Here is a 6,258-nt window from a genome sequence, read left to right on the forward strand (position 1 = left end):
CCTCCATGGCCCCGAGCCTGGGGGTCAGTGACCCTCCACTGCTCGGTGGCTGGGACCCGGCACCGCCACGGTTTTAGTGACATAGTGACAAGGAATTTCAGCTGCTGGCGTGATCTTTACAAATCAGAAAAAAAAAAAAAAAAAATCACTGTAGAGCTCTGAGAAGAGAGGGGGCTGGATGCTGCTGACCGGGGATGGAGAGGGGTCTGCTCCAAGACCCCAGTCCCGCCTCCTAAAGGATTAAATCCTCGTTTCCTAGAGTGATAAGTGCTTGTTCAAGGAATAGGCGCTGATTTTGTGCAGAAGGGCAATGTACAGGACTGTGGGACGCGCTAAGAGTCTGAAATGGTTTGAGGAAGCAAAGTCGGTGCCCTGACTCCTGAAACGGGGATAAACAACGGGCTGAACACGACGTTCCTTCCAGAGCACGGAGCAGTTACACGAGGCCAACGACGCCTGGATGAGGCTAAACTTCCCCTGCCCTGGCGAGCTGGATTTTTTGAATATACACGAGGGAAGGCATCTTAAGAGGAAAAGCTTTCCGCTCCTTTAAGCTAACGTTATTTGCTTTTGCTTTATAAGCTCTATTTCAACTGAAAAAAGGAAAAAAGAGAATCTGCCTGCGGTAGGACAGTACCCACATCCACAGGGAGCGGAGTCGCAGCGTGGGCAGAGCGGGGAGCTCTGCGGGTATTTTCTGCTCCCGGGTGCGGAGCCGGCATCCAGCACAGAGCTCGCTGGCTGTACGCCTCTCCAGAGAGCTGCAGAGCTTTCCTGCTCCCTCTTCTCCATGAGGAACCACAACGCTCTCCTGGAGACAGAGGAGAGAAGCGGAGGAGGAGCAGCAGGAACACCAGGACAGCCAGGCACGCACCCATGGCAGCAGACACCTGAGATCTAGCAAAAGGCTCACTGGTTCTGCACCAGGTGACAAACCTGCCTTTGCTGGCACATGGGAAATCCAGAGAGAAGCCCCTACCCCACCTGGGTTCTCCGGGGAACACGGAAAACCCAGATACTTTGGCTTTTTTTTTTTAGACTGAGGGTGCCCGGGAGGATAACGGCGAGGCTCACACCAGAAGACACTGCACCCCAGTTCTCTCCCAGTGGAGTATTCCCATCTCCTCAACGTAATGGGGTCACGGGAATGATTCCTCCCACTCGATGAGAGACCGGCAAGGTGGAGCCACCATCCCAGTGACTGTCACTCACTGGACAAACTGAAATCCATCAAAACCTTAACTTCTTTGCTCTCAGCACTACACCTCCAGTCCCCCCAGGGAGCTGGTACTCACTTCTCTGGGGAAGCATCTGGGTCCGGACCCACCTTAGATTCATGTGGAGAAAAGCAAAAACGTGAGAAGAGAGGGAAACGTGCCACGATCCCACGGCAGCATCAGCTCCTCCTCATCTCTCCACGCCGGGGACCACGTGCCAGATGTTTTCCCTCCTCCAACAAGAACAAAAAGGCCAAGACACCCAGTTGCTTTCTACACACGACACACCAGAAAAACCCACAAGCTTCTGGACTCCAGGTTTTTTCTGGGGGAATGTTTTATTGCAAAGGGCATTTTTTATTTAAAAAAAAAAAGTACTATATGATTTGCAAAAGGTAGCTGCACCAGCTAGGTATTATGCATTAGATTATTTCCTCCCTTTCTTCCACCTTCCATCAGGAAATTCAAACTATTTGACTTTCCAGGTATTTTCCCCTAGAAAGAATAATTAATACTGAATTAAACTTCCAGCCTGTTTTATGCCCGGCGCTCCTGGCAGTCAGTGAGCAGCCAGAGCACGCAGAACCCACCTGAGCCACAGACAGACCTTACTATAGCACGGCTGGTATCAGAATCAAGGCACCCTACTGGAGTAACAAGGGTGGATTTTGCCAAAATAGCCTTGAAATGATACTTAAACATCCCCTAAACTCTAGTGAAAAAATAAGAATCTCAGCCACGCAGCAAAGCACAGAAAACACTAGATGATTTCACTCCCAGACCTAAGTTATCTCTGGGTTTTCTACAAGCCTGGAATGGGCTTTATTTGGCAAAGTTGAGTGACTGAAAATTTTCTAGGCCACCAGAAGGTGGGTCAGGCCTCTGGGCTCAACCAGAAATGAGCTCCTGTCTCATCAACACCATAGCATGATACTTAGAGTTTGCCTGAAATCAAGCGAGATACAGAACCAGTTACCTGGCAGCAATCGGAGAACTAAACCTACTAAGTGGCTTTGGGAAATGCCACAGAACAACTGAGACGGTGGGAAATACTCCCTCCACCACCACATTTTCCAGCTCTTAAATACAAGACCAGAAATTCACACAGGAGTGGGATGAGGATCCCCTTCACTGAGAGGGAATCACTGCTGTTCACTCTCATGTCCCTGCTCTAGCAGCGATGAGACTTGAAAAGCCAAGCCTGTATTTGTGCACATGAGAGGAATTAACACACTTAACACCTTTGCTTATTTAAGTGGGCTTGCAAATACTCAGCAGCAGTATTTACAATTTAAGGGTCTTTACCGATATAAGGCAATTTATAAAAACATCACCAGTGATGTTTTTTCAGGCATAAGGAGCCTACCTTCTGTTTTCTTCCAGTTGACTCAGACACTTCTTCCCGGATTGATGTGAAACACTTAGACAATGCACATCTGTAAACTTCCTTAAGGGTGCGGATCTGGTTACTGATTTGGAAAATAACTGCATTTTAAAGGTCAAGGAACAGTGTTCAGGCACCGTTCTTCTTGATGGCTGAACTCAAAGTCTAGATGTGTTTCGCATCACAGATGGAAAAAGATATTAAGAGCTCTCTCTCTTTTCCTTTGGGTTTCCATATCACCAGAGAGATCTGTAGAATTACCTTCAGAAAAGCAAGGTTTGCATCCCGTGAGGTGCCAAAGGCACGACAGCTCCAGCGGTTCTCTAGCAAAGCTGTTTCAACTGGAAGTCTTCCTTCTGCTCCACCTTCGCAGGCACAGAAACCACCCCAACCCTTGGCTGGGTGTTAGAGGTGCAGGAGTTAGGTGCGTGAGCTAAAAAGAAGGTTGAGAGGCTGCAGGAAAGACTTCCTATGGAAAAAACGTGTCTGGAATAAGCATGGCTGGAATTGGTGAGGTAAAGATGGGCTACACGTAATACAGCTGAAGTCCTACAAAACACACTCACTGACCCCAGGTGACAATTAATGTCACCTTAACCGAGCTGGTCCCTGTTTGGGGAAGGTGTAGGTTTTAAAAAGTAGACTTAGAACAATGTACAGTAAAGGGCCTAAGTGTTTGTCTCACTGTCTGAATAACCGCCACACTGTTTAACCCCCATCATCTGCCTCGGGCACAGACACCGGGATGGAGCACGGTGGCATCGAGGAACCCAGGAGAACGGGGCTGCCACCGTGCCCCAAGCGCTGGTGTCACCTCTGTGCCTGTCTGCAGCTCTGACTATTGCTATACCTCATTACTTTTTTTTTCCCCCTTTTTACCTTTTCTCCTCTTTTCTTTTTTTAAGAACCCGAGCTTAGTGCACTCGATCACATTCAGGTTTTTTTTTTTTTTTGTTGTAACTGTGCAATGAAGAGCAATCCCGCGGGGTGTGCGTCTCCCACCCCCTCCCCTGCTGGCTCCTGCCAGCCCAACCTCTGCTTCGCTCGGCGCTGGCACTAGTGATCCCGGAGCTGAAGGGCAAGGGAAGCAAGAGGCCAAAGTGCTCCTTTGGAGGGAGGGATGATTCGGCTGGACAGTAGGTACCACCCTGTTAAAAAGGATGTAGATAAAAGGGGTCCAAAGGCTGCCCCTTGGCCTGACACGGGCGGGTGTTTGCAGCCCTGCTCCCCTAAACAGTCCCCCCCTCCCTCCCAGGAAGGGCTGGCAAGGAGGCCAGCATCTGGGGTGCCACGAGCTGAGGACGGCGCTGCTGCTCTTGGAGGGACACTAAACCCTCACTCAAGCTTTTGTCCGTAGTGTGGATGGAGCGAGGGAGCCCCAGAAGTGGGCAGAAAGGGCGTCCCTCCAGCGGGAGGACAGGTATGGAGCACGGATCCCATTTCCCAACAGCATCGCTGTGTATAGCTAGAGATCCCAGCACTCGCTAAAAAGAGGGAGCTTTGCCCTAACGCTCGCAGTGAAGCAGCGCTTGGTGTCAGAGGGGCTCTGGGTGGAGCAGCACCCCCCTCCTTGTCCCCAAACTGGCCAGGGACCCTGGCAGCGGATGCCTCTTGAATGTTAGCACTTTGAAGTTGGTGGCCTTGTTTTCTTAAAAGGGCTTGATCTTTTCATGCAGTTAAAAAAACCTAAATAATCTTCCCCATCATGTTGTCCTACTCCCCACCTCAAAATTAAGCGATGAACAAGCACCTGGACCATTTAAGATATTGTCCAGGACTCAAGAATCTGTCATTAATCTCAGAAGTTTATACCTCAAATATTAAAAACATATACATCTGTCTTGGTAACAACACTTGGTAAAGTAGCAGCTCCAAGTTTGAACTGAACTTTGTCCTTGAATTTGCTTACTAATGGCACCAGGAACACCACCAAACCAAACCCACACAAGCACACAGAGAAAAGCACCGATGAATTTTTTTAGAAGCACCCAAACCGAAGCATCCATCCTATCAAAAAAATTCAGAATTTATATTCCTAAAGAAGGCACCTAAGGAGGAATTTTACCTGTACCTTACAGATCTTTAAATACAGCCTATGCCTTTGAAACTGTTAGTCCCCCCAGAAGTACGAGGGGCCAGAAAACTAACACACACTGGCAAAGAAAATGCACATAAAGGGTCCAAGACCGTTAAAGGTACAAGGTGATGAGATACGCACCCAGAACAGCTCAGCCAGGCATTTCTATCCACAGCCTTCTCCTCCCGGTACCTGCTTTGGGAGGCTCAGAGGCGTACCTTGACAGGGTGCATCCTACAAAAGCGATACGACCAGGCAAGGACACAGAAATCTCAGCCACTTCCCATTTTCCATCCTTAACTCCCCAACAAGTCACATTGAGAAGAAATTTCCTAAACCGAGAGAGTCCCGTAAGATTGGGAAAATGTCAGAACTCCATTATAGCCACGAGTTAATTGCTACTCTGAGCTTAGCCTTCCGTCCCTAACGAACTAAGTGAGCAGACACCTCACCCTTTGAGGGGCACACGCCAACCTTAGGTCCTTCCCTGTGCAGGCGTGAGCTGCGGGGACAGGAGCGGTCGGTGCCGAACTCGTACGGGACACACTCACCCTGGGGAGCTCTGTCCTTTTGGAAGCCAGGACATAATGGCATTAGTGAACAAATTCGGCTGCCTTCACTAGCCCACTCGGATTTTGTGATAAACTTTGCTTTGATGACAGATTCGTTCAGCGTTAACAACTCCACCTTAAAATAAACGCCGCAGAGGGCTGAACTGGGGGGGGCCTTTAAGCCCCAGTTCCACGTTCAAGACAAGGGGATGGGCTTGTGATGGATACTTGAGAATGGTAATAGATTTAAAAAAAAAAAAGCAAATGGCAATTTTATACCTGTGTTATGTAATGTTTTATATGTGCGTGGTCTTTCTTAATGTAAAACTCTTGTATTTTTGTGGTTTATATGCAGCAGGACTGATGGCTGTGAGGGTGCACGCTATTTTGTAAAATATTCTTAGCCAGTTTTCCCAAGGAGGAAAAAAAAAGAAAAAACACACACACCAAACCTGAAGTATTCACATTTTCATTGGCTTGTACCTGCATGTACAGTATTGGGGCAGCAAGTGAAGATGATTAAAGCCAGCTTGAAAACTTTTTCCTGTGCTTGAGTTGAGCTTCTCAAAGCATCCAGCCCAAACCCACATGCGGAGCTTAAGAAAAAGCCAACCCTCTCCCCGCAACTGATGTGCTGGGGCTGAGTGGAAGAAGAAGAAACCCTCTTTTTTTTTTTTCTGAAAAGAGCAGGTTTTCACTGGAGGAAAGAAATACCATAATTAATATGCAAGCAGAGTACCATCAACTCAAGGCGCACACAATTAGCTGAGCTCTCTCCCCTGCAGCTGCACGTAGCCACCCACAGACCTAAGGAAAACTGGCCTTCCTATCTCTTATTTAGGCAGTTCCTAAATCCCACACCCCCCAGATTTCCATATTCTCACTGTTACCACTTTTTGTAAAAGCTTAAAATTTACCATTTGAATAGGCCTGGGTGTTGAACATTCGTGTAAAGCCGCATTGCTGATAATTTGAGTTCTCCCCGCAGCCGGAGCTGCAGGAATGCTGCATTCACACACACACCCCCCC

Source organism: Numenius arquata, chromosome 21, assembly GCF_964106895.1.
Source record: "Numenius arquata chromosome 21, bNumArq3.hap1.1, whole genome shotgun sequence".
NCBI lineage: Eukaryota > Metazoa > Chordata > Aves > Charadriiformes > Scolopacidae > Numenius > Numenius arquata.